The sequence below is a fragment of the Mastigoproctus giganteus genome, chromosome 7 (assembly GCF_048544385.1).
Source record: "Mastigoproctus giganteus isolate SK-2022 chromosome 7, ASM4854438v1, whole genome shotgun sequence".
NCBI lineage: Eukaryota > Metazoa > Arthropoda > Arachnida > Uropygi > Thelyphonidae > Mastigoproctus > Mastigoproctus giganteus.
Genome location: NC_143581.1, coordinates 120,774,756 through 120,795,498, shown reverse-complemented (window position 1 = coordinate 120,795,498; position 20,743 = coordinate 120,774,756). Strand labels below are relative to the sequence as shown.

At 40.1% G+C, this 20,743-nt stretch overlaps 1 protein-coding gene across 1 annotated transcript in view; it reads left to right on the top strand.

The window, feature by feature from the left end:
• Positions 1-277: 277 nt before the first annotated feature.
• The window catches only part of LOC150083167 (xaa-Pro aminopeptidase 1-like), an 886,380-nt gene continuing 865,914 nt past the window's right edge, over positions 278-20,743 (top strand). Inside the window, exon 1 of the mRNA XM_090377885.1 lies at positions 278-343. The gene's annotated coding sequence lies outside the window, so the exon portion shown is untranslated. The remainder of the gene's footprint in view (positions 344-20,743) is intronic.

Genomic DNA, 20,743 nt, shown 5'->3' with positions numbered 1-20,743 from the left:
AAAGTTGAGGTATTGCGCGGGCCCTTCAGAAGTTGGGGCCCAGGGCGCGCGCCCGGTGCGCCCGCCGTTAAATCCGCCTCTGGGGGCCGTCTAGACTTCGAGCTCGAGCCAGGTAAAAATAAAAAAATGTAGTCCGTGGAGGCCTCTACCACAGAGTACAGTAGTACGATTACTATTCTGTTTTGTTTGTTTGTATGTATGACGATGTATTTTTCGCTCGCTAGGCGTCTTTTCATTTGCAGTATCTGATAAACGTGGTTGTCTTTATCGGTGGAGTGAACGTTTTACAGCTTAAGTAGTATATTTTATGCCGAAAATTTGGCTTATATCAAAACTTGACTAGGTATGTTTTTGTTTCCAGATAGGATTTACTTAAAAGAATCTAAAGATTCGTCTAATCAAAATTTAATAATTTTAGATTATGCATTGGCTGGTTGGAATGCATTATTATGTTCCTCCAATATGAGAATCCTTGGCAGGGCCGGATTTACACATAAGCTGAACAAGCTACAGCTAAGGGCCTCACAGTACAAGAGGCCTCGCTCCATCATAAAAAAAAATATGTACCAGGTACATAAAGAGTTGTTGCCGCGATAGGGTTGCCATACGGGTAATCCTGCGCTTTAGTGTCGGTGAGTCACGGTCAGCCCGCAAGTCACCGCTAGCTCGAACCTTGCGTGAATCGTATTCTGACGGTCAGTTCCGACTTGCTCAGCATGCGCGACATTCACTAACTGCCGGTTGCCACGGTTTCTGATAGTCTGTGTGTTGGAAATTGACACGGAGCATGCGCAACACTCCGTTTCTGCCGGTCCATAGTATTCTGTGTTGGGAATTGTCACGGAACAGGCACGATACTATATGTCGGTCTGTTTACTGGCCATTAGCATTAGTAGAGCATTTGATGCAAGAAAGCAAGCTTATGCAGCATCAGGCAAAAAAAATAAATAAATAAAAAATAACAACTTACACTTCACCCCTCTGTTCGTTTGAAATACCTGTCCAGCTGAGCCTTAAACTTATTTAGACTATCAACTTCCAAGACAAGGGATGGAAGTCTGTTCCACCAACCAACCACCCGTTGGCCAAAGGCAAATTTCTGCATGTCTATCCTACATCTGTCTTTCCTCAATTTGAATTTATGCCCTCTCAGGTGATTATTCTGAGCAAGAGGAAGAATCCCATCAGCATTGAGCATGCTCAAACCATTCAAGGCTTTATACACCTCTATCAGATCACCTCGCTGGTGCCTAGTCTCCAGACACTGTAATTTGCAAAACTTAAGCCTTTCTTCGTAAGAGCACCCCTTTGTTCCATTCACTAATCTTGTTGCCCTTCTCTGTACTCGTTCCAGCAGCTCGACATCCTTCTTGAAATGAGGCCTCCAGGCCTGTATACAGTACTCTAGGTGTGGCCTGACCATTGCCTTATACAAGGGAATAATCACTTCCTTATCCCTGCTAGAAAAATTCCTATTTATCATTGACAATACACCATGAGCTACTCTTGCAGCCCGTCTGCACTGCTCAGAGAACTTCATATCTGCCTGCACAACCACCCCCAGGTCCCTTTCATTCTCTACCACTGTCAGTGTAGTGCCACAGAGTTGATACGTTGCTCTGGGGTTGCTGTTTCCCATATGTAGTACTTTACGTTTGTCAATGTTAAACTTCATTTGCCACCTCTCAGCCCATCTGCTCAACTTTTCTAGATCCTGTTGCAGCAGTGTACTGTCATTAGTATTGTTAACAACCCTGCCAACCTTCGTATTGTCTGCAAACTTGGACATTAAGCAATGTACTACGTACTCCCAGTAATTTTTTACAACTGTGTTTGGATAAGTTTTGATAATACAATACTCCTGAATCAATTGGGGAAGACACACGTGTGTGTGTGTTTTTTTTTTTTTTTTTTTTTTGATTTGGTAGTTGTTGGCGCATCAGCTTCTGTGGCCATATTGCACCTCCCAAGGTTTTTGCAGTACTTTGATCCAAGCCCGAGGCGGGAATCGAACCCGCGACCTTTGGGTTGCCGGGCAGGTACCTTACCCACTCGGCTAGCCCGGTCGGCCGTGTGTGTGTGCGTGTGTATATATATATATATATATAGATAGATAGATAAAAAGTTAAAATCATTGGATTTATAGCATTAAGTACTATATGTATTTTTATTTAATTCACCTCTTCATAAATGTAATAATTTAGAAATTATTACAAATAATCACAAAATATAATCATATTATTTTAAAGCAGTACAAAATATATTACCTGAAAATTATTATTAAAAATTAATAATAATTTCCTATTTCCGTTATCGTTTTTATAACTATCCACTTTTATTTTTATAATCAAATTATGCAGTCAGGAAATTTTTTTTTTGAAAATGAAAAAAAAAAATTACTGCACTTACATTGCCAGTATATAGTCAGTGTTGCTCATGCTGTCAAGTTGGAAATGTCTGTCAGAATACGATTCACTCCAGGTTACAGCTGGCAGTGACTTGCATGACCAAAGTGCAGGATTACAGCCATATGTCCCATATATAAACCCCAGGGGACATCTGATTATGTGCTTGGCACACTCAGGGTCCTGAGCTGAATATCATCATTCATCTCCTTCTTGGTGATTCTTTTCTACTTCTGATTCTCTCTCCCACTCTCAGGGTAACTCTTTTTTCAGGGAATTTTTTTTTTTGCCTGGTGCAGCATAAGTCTCAGGCTTCCTTACACCATATGGTTAATGATACACAGAAATGTTCTCTCTCTCTCTCTCTCTCTCTCTCTCAGGGTAATTCAGAAATTTGTTTTGGCTGGTGCAGCATAAGCCTCAGGCTTCCTTGAACCATATGGCTAATAATAATAATAATAATAATAATGTCACCGTATTGAGGTCTTGTGTTCCGTAGTCCTGTATGCCATGCAAATTGTCCTGTATTTATTAAAAAAGTGATCAAATGTAAGATAATTAGTGTAAAAATAATTGAATACACGAACACTCATTTGCGTGGCATAAATACTGTTGAAGTATTCAGGTTTTTTGTCTTTTTAACTTAAGCTGTGCAGAATTTTACAGGTTTGTTAAAAATGAGAAAGCCTTACTCCAAAATATGAAATGCTCAGAGAAGTATGACTGGTATGACAAAAAATAAAACAAAACTGGTACTTTAATTGGTTTGAAATTTATTTTCTTGTTACAATTACAGTTAAATTTTAGTATACTTTCTTTTGTGTCATTAAAGATACTGTGAAGCGAGAACCTTGTCTTTCATTTCAACCAACTACCCCTCCTCTCCCAAGGCCTAAGGACACCACATGTTCCATATTGGGTCGGCAAACTTATTTCGACCCTACTGATAAGGTCACAGCGGCAGCCATTAAAAACGTCTTTACTGCAGGAACTCATTGTGAAACTAGTACAGTAAAATAAAAAGTTATGAAACTGGTACAGTCAAATAAATAAAAAAAGTATTGCTGCATTATTTTTATCGAAAAAATAATTTTAGTACAATTAAATACAATAAATGGAATTTTTCATTGTACTAGTGTACAATGAAATAATTCATATAAAATATATTATAAAAAAGGTAAAGTGCTGCCATTATCAACAATTTGATAATGACAGCACTTTACCTTTAATTGTTGAGGAGGCAGCACTGCCTCCTCAACAATTAATGATGAGGGTAAGTGGACCATAATCTGCCACGTTGGTCCAGTGCGGGTTGGCAGATCGACCGTATTCAGCAGTCAGGGGCCTGAACCCCGGTCTACTCAGAGCATGTGCTACTGCACTCCCGCTCCTGACCACTCGGCTACGGAGGCCGATAAAATATATTATAATAACACTAAAATTATTGGTCTATGATAACTGAAATAAGATATATAATTTGACACTCAAATGATTTTAATTCTCGAGTGAATACTCCATCGATTGTCGTTCCATTACGTGTAGTTTTGACTTAATATCTAAATTGAAGACATCTTTCATAAATTTACAAAACTTCCTTCCAGCCTCAGAATTTAATTCTAGATTGAAATCACCAGTGAGAACTATAGGTATACGATCCAATGGCTCTTCCAGTAATTTTGCACCTTAAATGGAATATGGCATCAAATTCTTGTTTATGAATTTTTGAATTATATCTAACGACATCCCTGGCAATGATGAAAATAGATTCACTATTGAATTTGCACAAAATCTACAAAGGTCTCCAATTTCATCTGATGACTGCTGTCGCATTGCTGCTATTACGTTGTGCAAAGATATGTGGTGTACTGATGATAGTTGAACCTTCACGTTGATATATCGCAACACGACCACTACGAACATCCAACCTTTTAAGTTGAGTCGCACATTGGAATAGTTTAAGTAATATTTGTTCATCGTTATCCAACCACGTTTCACTTAATATCAATATTTTGGATTGCTGTAAGATTGCGTCCATTTCGATATCTCACACGTGGGCCCGTAAACTTTGTACATTCATTGACAATACAGATATACCACTTTGTATGAAATCTTGCAGTTCATCCTTTAGAGATGGTAGCTTATTATTTTTCAAGCTAGCTAGTTTACCCCGACAAGCGATCTAGTTTAGCACGAAGTTCTATATTACTAGTAGCTTTGACGTGGTGAAATGTGAAATCGTCATGGGAACCTGTAATATATATTGCAAGGTCTCAAGTGACCTTGCAATGAGGTCACTCGAGATAATGCCACATGTATAAGTTGCTGTTGATGATCTTTCTCTAATTATATACAACTTTGTTGAAGGTCCCTCCTTGAGATTTATGTATAGTCAAAGCACAAGTACATACTAAAGGAAATTGTGTATGTCTACATGTTAATTTTCTATTGTTCTTGAATGGAATTGTAGTTCATTGTTTTATAATATGTACGGATTGACTTGGTAAACGTTTACCTTTCGTATATTGTTTATAACGAGATTGAAGGTTATGTCCTATTTTTGACTCAGGAAATTTCATCCATACTTATTTAACTGTTTCATCGTCCTCAAATTCAAAATACAGTCCATTCAGGTTATTTGGTACACATTGGGACTAGTGTATTTTGGCCCGATTAAGCGGCTGCCCCAATTAACCGAAGTTTCATGTAAATAGTTAAAAATACAATGTACCCCCTCCCCTTTAGAAATGGTTCACTGTACAATCAAATCACGTTACGACGAACTCAACATAGTAAAGTACCGTTCACTATACGATGTGCAGTAAGCGCCAGTCATTGCGATCATATTTGTGAATTGAATTTTAATTCTATTAAACAGCGATTCTAATTAGTGAAAATAGGAGGAATGTTATCCACAGGCTATAAAAGCAAAGATATATTAAGCACAAATTTACCCTTTATTACCTTACCAATTAAAAAATTAAACGATACGTGAAAATCGGAAGAATATACATGATAATCGGAATAATTAATGCGTACTGGAATATGTACATACTAACTAGTTGACATTTCTGTTCACTGACATTTGTGGGTGGGGTTAAAATTTAAAACAGTAAAAGGATAAGCAATCAATAACAAAGAACGTGGCACACACAAATTGCAAGTAACATGATATGTGCAAGTGAGAACGGTGTAACAAATTACGAAGCTTTAAAAATAGGAATGAAGAGAAGATTTTGAAAATTAATTTTTTTATATGATTGAAGATTTCATGTTAGTGTAAACACGTTTCACCATAATAACCCACAGAATTCCAGCTGTCGGTATTATCACAAATTCAGTATGATCGAATTTACTATTTATTTATGATAGATTGCACTAACAGAAAAGCCCAATAAACAGGTGACTGCTAATTGTTTTTATTGTTTTATGGTTGTGACCTCCAGAATTATGACCGAACCACGTGGTACCGTCGGAGAGAATCGTAGGGTAATCTCCAATGCTGCGGTCTCCTGCCCCGATTAAACGGCATGCTGTCCCAATTAAGCGAAGTAAACCCTGGCTATTTTCTTGATTGGTTTCTATTTTTTAAGATTTGCCTCAAATAAACGGCTGCCCTGATTAACCGGTGGCCAAAATAACCGGAATCCACTGTATACTAAAGTACCGATTGCACAATTTATTAATCCATCGATCACATCTATATTTGTAGTAATCATGTATGGTTTTCCTTTCAATAATGGTAGAATGTATGGAAGTCCTGCAGATTCAGTCACTAACATTTTATGAATTTTATTTTGAATCCTTTGCGGACATAAATTAGTAGCATCTTCTTTGGTAACAAATCTCGATTCTATAATTTTAAGTTCATCTGGTAATAATGCTTCTCCATTGCCTGTTTTTGTAAGAATTTTAGAAAATGTACTATCGGACTGTAGATTCCTGATAAGTATCAGGCATAGTAGAACTGTGGTTGAATTTCATTATGATTCGGAATAGTTTGAATTTCTAATTTCCTTTTCTTCTGTTCACGATATTACTTCATTATTTCAGCTAGAGTTTTTTTTTGGGTGCAGTTTGAGAACTCCCAGGCATAATGAAACACTTGTTGAATTTCATCTGGATTCACATTTCTGTCCAACTTCCCTTTCTTTCTTTCACAATATTCCTTCGAATGCTGCGCTGTAGATTTTGGCGCATTCACCTGTGTATTAATCATTATGCTGATATAATGGTATAACATAGCGCGCTGCTGCTCAGTTGCACTTGTTGTGTCACTGCACACAACAAGTACAACGACTCGCATTGGGTTTCGTGATGATTTCTGAGTAACATAACGCTTTCTTACAAATAATGCCGGTAAAAACGTTTTTAACATCAAAAATCCTTTTTTAATATTCGCCCAGGTGAGCTGTAAGAGAAAGAAGGCCCTCATACATCTTATAGCTTAGGGCCACAAAAGTTTAAATCTGGCTCTGATCCTTTGGTTAAATTTAATGAAATTAGCAAGCTGAACATGATATGTATCTCAAAATATGAAATAAGCTGCAAATCTTCTGTACAAGAAACTGCTGTCATCGACAGTATTCCTTACTTTATGATAAAAATTTTCATTGTTTATATGGCATCACCCCACTTGCCCTAATATCTTAAGCGCTATTGCCCACTTGCCCTAAAAGTGTTTGCTCTGTCTCACTTGCCCTAATCACATTTCTGTTGTGTGTATGTAACTGTATCATTTTTTCGGAGCGATAAATATATAATGGACGTCAAAAACATAATGAAAAAATAAACAAATATAACATCAAAATAATAATCAGTTTATTTTCTTTATAAATTTTCTTTTGTTTTCTTTTTCTAATTTACCATTGTGATTGTTACAGTATAGCGTAACTTGGTAATGTATATCTCGAACTTGATAGCTAAGGTAAAACGTAAAACTATATAGCAGAATACATATTACTGCATTATCTTGGTATAGTCAAGTATAGCATAGTAAATTAATCAATTAAATTTATTAATTTTCATTGTTGATTAAATCGTATTTACACAGAAATCATGCCTTAGACTAGAGCAGCAAAGTAATGTGCATAAAGTAGCGGGAGCGCTGTAGCTTAGGGGAGAGTGGAAGGGACAATTCTCCAATGCATCACAGCCTAAAAAAATGTTCAACTTGATCTCCCTGGAACAGGACATGATATTGCCAAAAGGGGATGTCTTTGTGTGTGCTGGATGTAAGCAGTATGAAGACATTAGGCACCAACTCAGCATAGTTATGGGCCTTTATTAGAGCATGAAGAGGGTAGATGCCATTGAAGGATTTAAATTGGCAGACCCATCAAGCTCTCAGCTGCCAACATCAATGCCAGAGCTTGCACTTGATTATCAGCCAACACAGCGGCAACCTTCAGGGCAGAATGCACTGGTCCCACAGGAGCTAGTTATTTCAGTGACTCTATTGACAGGGAGATGGGAAATATATTGTGCAAAAAGGATAGGTTGAATATGACCAGGATATGTCTGCCAGGGAAAAAAGTTGATGACTTTGTAGAGCAGATATATTTTAAGGACACCAAGGGTAATATTTGTGTACACGTTGGCAATAATGACATTAAGAGTAGGAGAAATGCAGACCTAACAAGTACAGGTCAATGTTGAAAAAAAGTCGCGAGTTAGGGATAAATTTGAAAGTATCTACAATTCTGTTCAGACAAGATAGGAGGCAGTATATGATGAGAGCCTTGTCAATGAATCAACCGTGGAGAGATGCAAGTCTCATGAGGTACCTTTGCTCAGTGTGAACTGTGCTTCTTAACAGGAGAGATTGTTTCTACAGGGATGGGATACACTTAAATAGAATGGTTGCAAGAATATTTGCTGATGCTATCAGGCGCCTCCGTAGCCAGGTGGGAAGGAGCAGCAGTGCGTAGCACACGCTTCTTGATTAGACCGGGGTTCGAGCCCATCACCACCAAATACGGAGGATGCGGAAAGGTCAGGGAATGACCACTGCATAATCCTGGAGCAATATGGCCTTAGTTGCTAATGCTCCTAAAAACCAAACAACAACAGCTGATGCTATCGAGGCAGTTTTAGGTGGGTCGGAAAACTGCTAGCTTGGGATTCACAGACTAATATTTTAATGGTAGCCACAGGCAGAGGTGAAAGTAATTCTTGCATTTCTTCTATTTGAATGAACAGCAGCCTGGAAAGCGAGGTACTGGGGAATTCATGTGCTTCTGGGAGTCATAATGGAACAAGTAAATACATGGGTTGTGTTAGGGTAACTAAGAGTAGGAATAGGTGCATGTATACTTGCATGTACCAATGTCCGGAGTATAGTAAATAAATTTGATGAATTTGAGGTGCTGTGGGGATATCAGACATAGTTTCACACAGAGATAAGGAATGCAGAATTGGAATTTGGGGAGTACAATGTGTACAGAAAGGATAGAAGGGGAGGAGGAGGAGGGATGATGCTGTTATTTAAGAAACATAAAATCTAAGGATGTGCATCCAGTTGACATGGGTGGACAGTGCAGCGTTGAGTCAGTTTGGTGTGACATTAGCACTGTGAAAACCAAGTTGAGAGTAGAAGTGTGTTATATGCCTAATGACTCTGATGAGTACAACGAACAATTCTGCAGAGAAATAGTGGGCATGTAAATCAGATTGTCTTATAATGGGGGATTTTAACTTTCCAGATATAGACTAGATCTTGTGAGTTGGTCACTCACAAATTAGCAAGACTTGTGGATTTATCAGATGAATGTTTTTTACACAGAATGTTCGAGAGGCAACAAGAGGGAGTAATACTATTGATCAGATTATCAGCAGTGATTCTTCATGCATTAAGAATCTGCAGATAATGGAACCACTAGGTGGCAGCGATCACAGTGTACTGATGTGGGATATATCTAAAGATGTAACTACCATCAGGGTTATTATTATTATTTATTATTATTAGCCATATGGTACAAGGAGGCTTATGCTGCACCAGCCAAAAAAATTTCCGAGTTACCCTGAGAGAGAGAGAGAGAGGGAGGGAGGGAGAGAGAAGTAGAAAGGAATCACCATGGAAGAGAAGAATGATGATATCCAGCTCAGGACCCTGGGTGTGCCAAGCCCATACTCACCAGATGTGAGCTCCTGGGGTTAAACGGAAGGGTTTTTGCTTTCATAAAGATGCCTACAGTGGTCTCAGAGGTTTTTAAAGTTTTATACAGTGGGAACAACTGATGTTACCAACAGCAAATTTTAAATGGGAAGCATTCAAGAATTAATCTTGGAAGCTACTAGGCTTTTCATACAAACTATGAAACACTGTTCAAGGTTTAGGCCTAAATAGATGTCAGATGACTTAATTAGTCTTGTGGCAGAGAAGTAAAATGCATGGGACACAAATTATCAGGAGACACAGATGCCTATGGCAGATATAATATAGTCTGTAATCAAGTCACAAAGGACGTTAGGCAAGCAAAGGCAGATTACTAGAAATATTTGGCAAACAATGAAAAGAAAAACAGTAAAGACTTTACATGTGTAAACTCTAGAAGCAAGGGAATGAATCAGATTGGTCCACTTGACATCGATGGTTAAATTGTTGATGAACCTTCTGAGGAAGCTGAGAAACTGAATGAGTATTTTGCATTTACATTCACACATCGGGAGGTCTGTAGGAAGTGGAGGCCAGAAGCATATCAAAATTTGGCATGGAGCTTAATGATTTTGTTATAACAGAGTAAAGTGGAGAAGAAATTGCTGAAATTGAACATAGGAAAGGCACCTGGGGTGGATGGGATTTATCCAGTTATATTAAAGGAAGCAGCAAAGGAAGTAAGGAAACCCTTACCATAATTATGAAAGCTTCCTTGGACCCAGGGGAGATCCCCATGGACTGGAGATGTGCAAATGTGTTCACAATTCAAAAAGGGGGATCAAAGGGTGACCTGGGTAATTATAGATTGTTAGTCTAACTTCTATTCCAGGGAAAATAATGGAGACACTGGTTAAGGAAACAGTGCAGGATCATCTAGACAAAACTGCAATTATAGTTCGGACACAGCATGGGTTTGTTTAGGCGAAGTTTTGTCAGTTTGATCGGATACTATAATGTGGTCACAAAGGAACTGGATTCAAGAAATAATTTTGATTTTAGGATAACTTGGATTTTATGAAAGCTTTTGATACTGTGGCACGTGGAAGACTACTTTACAAATTGGAGCAGCATGGCATTAAGGGCAAGTTTCTACAATGGGAGAAGACAGAGAGTGGTTATCAGTGGACACTGCTTTACGTGGACTAATATTATTAGTGGAGTCCCCCAGGGTTATTTGTTGGGGCCCATGGTTGTGTTTAGTATTTATCAATGATATTGATGAAGGTATGTCAGGGTTAATGTCTAAGTATGCAGATGATATGAAGGTTGGCAGGGTTGTCAATAACACTAATGACATTACATTACTGCAAAAGGATCTAGAAAAGTTGGGCAGATGGGCTGAGAGGTGGCAACTGAAGTTTAATATTGACAAATGTATTGTACTGCATGTTGGTAGCTGTTGTTGTATGAGTGGGGTTTAATGGCGCAAGGGCTACTATGGCCAAATTGCGCCTGTTACTTTGGTCTAGAAGTAACTGTATATGTTATAAGAAATAGGTCTGAAAGTGACTGTAGACGTTAATCATTTTCAGGTAAATAAAAAGTTCTGCGAAATTGCTATCATCTCCAAGTATTTGGGACAGTTGTAGAGGTTTTTATAAATTTAGCTGTGATTTGAAACATGCAATTCTAACTGAATGTAATGTGCACACTCAATAGGATGTGCTTAACATTAAGTAGGCAGTAACAGTGTAAGCAAAGTGGAGGATCTTGTCCTAGCAGTAAAAAGAGGTGCGTTAGATGTGTATGGCCAATTCGGGCTCTTGCAAGCACGACCTCTTCGTGCCTGTTTAGTCTGAAACTGGATCTCCACAACTGTGGATTCTATTTTATTTCAAGAAGTTTGTTTCCTGTCTGGGTATACCACATTTCAGACCACATATCAGTATATATCCGTTGTATGATTGGTTTGAAATCAGAGTAAGGAACTGAGATGGAGTCAAAACAAGCAGGGCACTTTAGCAGCTTCATCTGCACGCTCATTTTCTGGAATTCCGACGTGGCTGGGTATCCAGCAGAATTTTACAGTCAGCTTCTTTTTGTCACGGTTACATAACAGTGATCTCATGTGAGAAGAGGATGGGAATGTAGTAGTTTATTTTGTAAGGCACTCACTGCACTTAGAGTCTGTATATATTATGACCTGGGTATTTAATAGGTTGTTAAGGAGATTCAAAGCCATTTTTATTGCATACAGTTCTGCTGTAAAAACACTCACTACATTCAATTGGTAACTAGACAGAGACATAGTGTGCATAGTGTGTGCATAGTGTTGGGGGAAAGGCGCCTCCGGTGGTTTCCCACATCTGCACCATATATACTCTGTGGAGACAAACAGTATCACTGTGAAAGCCAGAAAAATTTTTTGTGTTGTAAATGAAGTATTATGCTGGGTTCTGTTGGGTGTCCTGGCTTTTGGCCGCAGGGCCCCTGATGGGACCCCACGTTGCCCGCACACACCACTAGGAGGTAGCCAGGCTGCCCATAATTCTCTGGCTAGTCTCCTCCAGGTCACCTGAGCTTCCTGGAAAGAGACCAAGTAAAAAAAAAAAAAAATATATATATATATATATAAAATAATAGGGTTCAGGGAGTACAGGATGTACTGGAGAGGGTAAAGGAAAGGAGGTATAGACAGAGCGACGGAGGATGTAAGGGAAGGCATCCTCCACAGGTTGGGTGGGAATTCTCTCACCTAAGCGGAAGTGGAAGAAGAGGCCCCTCGAGAGGGTGGGAAGACAATCACGTATCAAGAGAGACACGGATGAAACAATTCAAGCGACCTGAGTGTCAAGTTCAGTAGCTAGAAGTGGTCACAATCTAGGTGAAGATGTTCAGTATATGAGAAAAGGGTGTTGATCAATGTGCATCAGTTCCAGGATGTTGTACCAGTGATCTTCTTCTGGTGAAGAGATCATGGGCGAAGGCAGAGAAAGCGTGCTACTGGTCTTCCTCATTGATCAGAAAATGTTCATTTCCTCGAGGCAAGGCATGTATTTTTGATATGAGCAATGTTCGCAGGTCCTCGTAGAGCGGGCAAACATAGAATAGGTGATCCCAGTCTTCATTTTCACCACAAAGACAGCGAGGGTCATCCACGATGTTCATAGAGGCAAGTTTGTGATTTATGGATCCATGGCCTGTAATCAGGAAAGTGGTATATATCCCTGGGCTGTACCATGCTGGAGCTTTAGGGTAGATCTGGGCTATTTCAGGTAAGAATTTTTTAGTGATGGAACCTTTGGGGGTGGTATTCCATCTGTTTTGCCAGGCGTTAAGAAGGTAGACTGCAAGGCACTTTTTTTCTTCTTTGATGGTGTTTGCTGGGTTTGTAGTGAAATCCAGGTGCACGCCTTTGCGAATTATCTGCAGGTCTAGAGGGAGAACTCCTGCCAAGACTTGGAGCGCTGGGTTGCTTACTGTGCAGCAGGCACGGGTGATAGTGAGAAGGATATTACGCTGGATGGAGGTGAGCTTCCTTTGGTTACGAACAATGAGTGCACGATGATACCAGACACCTGCACAGTAGGTTATAATGGGAATAAGTACAGCTTTATTTTATTTTATATTGTACAGCTTTATATAGCATATGCAGTGAGCGGCGATTTAGGCCCCAGTCAGACCTGCTGATCCTCACTACCATTGCCGTGTAGTTCCTGACTTTGCGATGAAGGTAGTCTATATGCGGGTAAAACGTGAGCTTGGGGTCGAAAATTACCCCAAGGTACTTCATCTCAGTTGTCAGTTTGATAGTTCTACCAGCAATTTTAATCTGCGGCGGCCTGCTTATTTGAAGGGTTCCTCTGAGTAGAATTGAAGTAGTTTTCTCAGGGGGAAATATGGAGTTTATGGAGGCTGGCCCATTCTTGTAGCTTTGTAAGAGCTCCATTGGCTGTTGTTTCCAGGGAAGACTAGACAGAGACAGTGGATGTAGGAAGGACCACTGCAGCTCCTATGGACATGTCTGTTTTTGAGCCGTCTGTATATACATGAAGACTGTGAGAATTAGCCAATGCATGAGCATCATGTAACTGTCTACGATTTTAATTCGATAGGGAGTATTTTTTCCACTGAAGAAAGGAGTTATCATATAGAGGTATATATATTGCCCATGGTGCTTGTACTGCATCTGCGGCATGAGATATATTTCCAAAATAGATGTTCCAGCATTGCATTAGCTCCTGTAGCCGAATGCCAGCAGGTTTGTTTTCATTGGGTTTATTTTTATAGAAGTTTGCCCATTGAGGTTCAGAGAGATATGTCCAGATGGGGTGATAAGGGATGCTATGTAATTTGGCTGCATAGCTGAGAAGGAATACTTTTCTCCTAAGATGTAGTGAGGTTCATTGGCATCTATATACAGACTTTGCACTGGGGATGTCTTAAAGGCCCCTAAAGCAATCTTGAGAGCACTATGCTGCACCGGATTGAGCCAAGCCAATACTGTCTTCCATGCAGAATCATAAACTGGGGCTCCATAGTCTAGACAAGATGTTATCAAGGTTCAATACATGTGTAAATGTGTGAAGTGATCAGCTCCCCATGCCATAGAAGAGATAACTTTGAGCATATAACTTTAAGTAGGAGACCGGCGGAATTACTTAACAAGTACAGGTCACTGTTGAACAAAAGCCGTGAATTAGGGTTGAATTTGAAAGTGTCTGCAATTCTGCCCAGACACGATAGGAGGGAGTATATGATGAGAGCCCTGTCGATCAATTCGGCCCTGGAAAGATTGTGCAAGGCTCAAGGGGCAGAATTTTTTTCAGCCTGGTCTGTATTTGTTAACAGGAGGGACTGCTTCCACAGGGATGGGATACACTTAAATAGAAAGGGTGCAAGAATGTTTGCTGAAGCTATCGAGGCAGTGTTAGGTGGGTCAGAAAACTGTTAGATTTGGGGGATACAAGGACTAATAGATTAACAGTAGCCACTGGCAGAGGTGAAAGTGATTCTTGTACTGCTTCTATTGCAATGAGCAGCAGCTTGGAAAATAAGATACAGGATACTTCAGAGACTGCTGGGAATCATTGGGGTACAAGTAAACACATCGGTTGTGTTAGGGTAGCTAAGAAAAAGAACAGGTGCATTTATACTTGCGTGTACACCAATGCTAGGAGTTTGGTAAATAAATTTGATGAATTTGAGGTATTGCTTAAAGCATCAAAGGTGGATATTGTTGGGATATCAGAGACGTGGTGTCACACAGATATAAGTAATGCAGAACTGGAATTTGGGAGTTTTTTTTTTTTTTTTTTTTATGAGAACCCCAAACACGAGAGGTATTAGAACCTATAGTACTTAGTACCGTGCTTGGGTTGGAAGTTGAGAAGACTAAAGAAGATATTTGTTGATATTGGACTTGAACTTCTGTAGATTGTAATTTTCAGGAAATACGTATGAAGGAAGGTTGTTCCAGAACCTTCCTTCATAAAGGAAGGTTCTGGAAGGTTCATAAAACAGCAGTTCCAGAATGAATAAATCAGGAAGATGAAAAGTTGGTTCTGTGGGTTTGAAGTTGGACAGTAAATGGATGTTGGCTGGTGGCGGCACGTGTTCGGACTGTTTTGAAAGAGAGAGCGGGAATTATAGAAGCCAATTCAGAAGAACAGTGCCCATGGAAATATCTGTAGAAGAGGCATGCAGCAGAAACAGTGCGTCTATGAGAAAGCGAGTGGAGAGACTCTGTTAGAGATGAATCATTAATTAACCTAACTACCCTCTTCTGAATGGAATCAAGAAGCCTGAGAGAGGTTTCGGGGGCACCACCCCAGATGTGGGAACAATATTCCATGGCAGGGCGGATTTGCGATTTATACGGAGTGAGCAGCTGTTTGGAAGAAAAGTAACGCCGAGAGCGAAAGAGAAAACCAAGTTTTTTAGATGCAGAGGAAGCAAAATTTGTAATGTGCTTGTGCCAAGAGAGATTAGAAGACAGGGTAATCCCCAAAAGAGATATATCATTTTGCCTAGAAACCGGAGTGTCACTAAAGATAAGCATAGGAGCAGAAGAATCCGTTTTGCGAGATATAACACAAGACTGAGTTTTAGAAGGGTTGAAATCAACTAAGTTGTCTTTGCCCCACTGGAGAATTACCTGAAGATCGGCATTTAAGGAATTGGCAGCAGATTTTCGAGAACTTGAAGCTGATTGAGCAGGACAAGGTTTCTCAAAATGGAAAGTTGAATGCAATGTGCTATCATCGGCAAAACTATGGATAGGATTTCCAGTCAATGGAAGAAGGCCATTGATATACAAGAGGAAAAGAGTGGGGGAAAGAACTGAACCTTGGGGGACACCGGCATTAATGGAGAAGTTAGAAGACAGAGAGCCATCTACCATCACCCTCAGTGAGCGATCAGAGAGAAAACTGGATAACCAATCACTAAAAACAGTTGGCAAACCATAAGATGGAAGCTTGTTTAGAAGACCTTTATGCCAAACACGATCAAAAGCCTTTGAGATGTCAAGAGAACTACTTGTGTTTCACCGAACCTTTCCATTGAATTAGTCCATAAATGGGTAACATAAGCCAGAATATCACCAGTGGATCGACACTGACGGAATCCATACTGGCGATTGTTGATCAGACGGAAGGTTTCTAGGTAGTTTAAGAGTTGGCGGTTAATTGATTTCTCCATTACTTTAGAAAGAGTAGAAGTAATTGCAATGGGACGATAATTGGATGGGAGGGATTTGTCACCCTTTTTAGGAACTGGCTGGATATCAGGAAATTTCCAAGCAGAAGGAAAAACACCTTTGGAATAAGAAAGTGAAAAAAGGTGGTAAAGAATAGGAGTAAGTTCAGGAGCACAGATTTTGAGAACAAGTGGAGAAATACCATCAGGACCTGGAGCTTTCTTAGCATCAAGATTCATCAAAATCCTTCTGATATCCTTTTGACGGGAGACCACAGGAGGCATTGAATGGAGCGTGTTAGGAATGGTGAGAGGTGTTTTACCAAGATCATTAATACATGAGCTGGAAGAAAAATGGGATGCTAGCAGGTCAGCTTTATCCTTGGCTGAAGTGACAACAGAACCATCTGGTTTGGACAGAGGTGGGAGCAGAGATGGGCAAAAGGTGCGGCCAATAGCTTTGGCAAGAGACCAGAATGCTCGGCTACCATTAGGGAAAGAAGCAAGTTTTGTATTCTTAGCCTGTTCAAACTCTAGTTTGGACTGATTAATAACTGCTTTACAATTGTTGCGAGCTTTGGTGTAGGCAGAAAATGAAACTGAAGAATTAGAAACAAGCCAATTACGATATGCAACATTCTTCTCTTGGACAGCCATAGCACATTTATTGGAAAACCAAGGTTTAGATAAAGGACGAGATCTTAAAGTGGAGTGTGGGATAAAGGATTCCATTCCTGCAAGAATAATTTCACTGACACGATCTGAGCAAACGCTGACATCAGAAGTTTTGAAACAGTAATCAGACCAAGGAAAAGAAGAAAAGAAGTCTCGCAGGTCATCCCATTTTGCATTCTTGTAATGCCAAACAATACGAAGTTGGGAATAGCCATGAGATAAAGGTTCCATTGGAGAAGTGACAATCACCAATTTGTGATCTGAAGTGCCTAAAGGACCTCTCACTTCGACCTTGTACTTAGAAGGGTTGTTTGTGAGAAAAAGATCAAGCGTATTGGCTGTATGATTAGGATTGTCCGGTATTCGTGTAGGTAAATGAACAATCTGTGCTAGGTCATTAGTAATTGCAAAAGCCTCAGCATCTCGACCTGCTGGGTCGGTGTGACTACAAAACGGAAGCCAGCTGGTGTTGTGAACGTTAAAATCACCAAGGAAAATTACCTCACTGTTAGGAAAGTTGGACTGGAGAAAGTCAAGTTGCAAAGAGAGGAAGTCAAAGAGCCCCAAGTGATTAGTGGAGTTGGGAGAACGGTAGAGACAACAGATGAATTTGACACAATGAGGTAGAGTGATTTTAAGCCAGAGAAGATCAAAGAGAGGAGATTCCAAATTGCCAAGTCTCTGGCAGGGAATATCAGAACGGACATATGCACAAGTACCACCTTTGAGGCGAAAGGAATCATACAGCAAATAATTTGGACATCTGAGATGAGCAGTAGTTGAATCAACTGATAACTGAGATTCAGTCAGAAATAGTACATTGGGTTTGGAAGACTGCAAGTGGAAATGGACATCGTTGAGATTGGAATTGAGACCACGTATAATTGTGAAATGAATTAGGAAGTCCTTGGGAGGTTTAGATCTTTTCGCAGATAAGCTTGCTCTATTATTTTGACAATTCATGGTGTATTCAATAGTAAGAAAAAGTGGGTGGGACATGCTGTATGAAGTAATGAAATTTTTGGATATGGCGTACATGTGGTAAGAATATACCCAGATCCTTGACATAACGTGGCCTCGACAATGCTCCCCGCATACACACTACTCGGACTCCCTCCAGTCACTATCTGGCAGAGTAGAGGTAGCAAGATTATACACTAGCTGATCCGGAAGCCTCCTAGAGAGTTACCAATAGGTTTGGTCCGGTGTACTATCTAGCGGCCGGCCTGCGAACACCATTTTAGAGCTGTACCCTCGAAATGTAAGGAATATTGGATCTCGCCACGACATTCATCATAACCTCAAAGATCATCAATCATACTGCATGATGGAAGAGATAGGGAAGGGCTGGCCGGAACTTAGCTCTAGAGACTAAACATGGGTTCCACCACTTCAAGCCTCCAATAAGCAAAGTGGTGTATTTCACCGGTTGATGAGAGTCATCTACCACCTAGTACTGCCTGGTAACATAGAGGGGCGGCGTTCCTCCATGTGGTGTGGGCGCCACACCTCGACCCCTGCTTATGTTGGTTCACACCTTGGTGGTCACCCACCATGTACTTGTGCGTGGAGGTTATACCCAGGATTACTAACAGTCCCACCATCGTGAAGGTGCAAGCAGAGGATTTGGCTGTTATAGACCGTCTGGACTTCGCCGAAATTGGGTCCACTTGACTTGAGTGTCACCCGAATATCAGTTCCATCAGCGTTTTAGACTCCCAGGTAGCAAGAACAGCTTGTCTGGCATATCTGAGAGAATGTCTGTGACAACCTCAAGGACCATGTCTGCAGTACAATGTCTACAGAAAGAATAGACAGGATAGGAAGGGAGGAGGGGTTATGCTATTAGTTAAGAAACACATAAAATCCAAGGAAGTGAAACCAGTCGACATTGCTCGACAGTTCGGTGTCGAGTCAGTTTGGTGTGACATAAGCATTGCGAGATCAAAATTGAGAGTAGGAGTGTGCTATAGGCCTAATGACTCTGATGAGTATAATAAGAAACTGTACAGGGAAATAGAGTGGGCCAGTAAATCAGAGAGAGTCTTATAATGGAGGATTTTAATTTCCCAGATATTGACTGGAATTTGTGGGTTGGTCACTCACACACTAGCAAGGCTTTTGTGGATTTATTGGATGATTAATCCAATGACTAGAGGGAGCAATACTCTTGATTTGATTATGAGTAGTGATTCTCCATGCATTAAGAATGTGCAGATACAGGAACCACTAGGTGGAAGTGATCACAGTGTGCTGAAGTGGGATTTACTCAAGGAGGTAACTACCATCAGGGGTAAAGGGAAGGGTTATTGCTTTCGTAAAGGCGACTACGATGGTCTGAGACAGTATTTAAATTCTATACAGTGGGACCAACTGATGATGTTACCAACAGCAAACTCAAAATGGGAAGTATTCAAAGAAATTATCTTGGAAGCTATTAGGCTTTACATACCAACTAATTAATATTTTTAAAGGGTCAGGCCTAAATGGATGTCAGATGAACTAATGAGACATATGGCAGGGAAGAAAAATGTATGGGATATATATAAATTAACATGTGATACAGAACCCTATGATAGATATAAGTTGATCTGTAACCAAGTTACAAAGGAGGTTAGGCAGGCGAAGGCAGATTATGAGAAATCTTTGGCAAGGGATCCAAAGAAAAACAGCAAGGAGTTCTTTACTTATGTAAACTCTAGAAGGAAGGGGGTGAATCAGATTGGTCCACTTGATATCGATGGTTCAACTGTTCATGATCCTGCTCAGGTAGCTAACAAACTAAATCAATATTTTTCATCTACATTCACACATGAGGAGTTATTCAGGAAGGGGAATGCCATAGATGGAGTAAACACTGGCAGTGAGCTAGATGATCTTGTAATAATTGAGAGTAAAGTGAAGGAGAAATTGTAGAAGATAAATACAAGAAAGACACCTGGGGTGGATGGAATCTATCCAGTTATATTAAAGGAAACAAAGGAAGTAAGCAATCCGTTAGCCATAATTATGAGAGCTTCCTTGGACACAGGGGAGGTACCCACAGACTGGAGAAGTGCAAATGTAACCCCAATTCACAAAGGAGGATCAAAGGCTGACACAAGTAATTATAGACCTGTGCGTTTAACTTCTGTTCCAGCAAAATTAATGGAAGCACTTGTGAAAGAAGCACTGCAGGATCATCTTGACAAGAATTCAGTTAAAAGCTCAGACACAGCATGGTTTTGTTAAGGGAATGTCTTGCCTGACCAATTTGATTGGATACTATGATGTAGTCACAAAAGAATTGGTTGCAGGGAATAACTTTGATATTATATATTTGGATCTTAGAAAGGCTTTTGATATTGTTGCACATGGAAGACTGCTGCACAAATTGGAGCAGTGTGGAATTGGAGGCAAATTGCTGCTATGGACAAAGGGGTGGTTGAGTGGGAGAAGACAGCGAGTGGTATTTAATGGACACTGCTCATCGTGGTCTAATGTTATTAGTGGAGTCCCTCAGGGTTCAGTGTTGGGCCCATTGTTGTTTTCTGTATTTATAGATAATATTGATGATGGTATATCAAACTTAATGTCGAAGTTTGCAGACGATACAAAGGTTGGCAGGGTTGTTAAGGACGCTACTGTTGCTATGCTGCTGCTGCAACAGGATCTTAAAAGTTTGAGCACATGGGCTGAGAGGTGGCAAATGAAGTTTAACATTGACAAATGTAAAGTACTACATATGGGAAACAGCAACCCCAGAGCAACATATCAACTCTGTGGTACTACACTGACAGTAGTAGAGAATGAAAAGGACCTGGGGGGGAATTGTGCAGGCAGATATGAAGTTCTCTGAGCAGTTCAGATGGGCTGCAAGAGTAGCTCA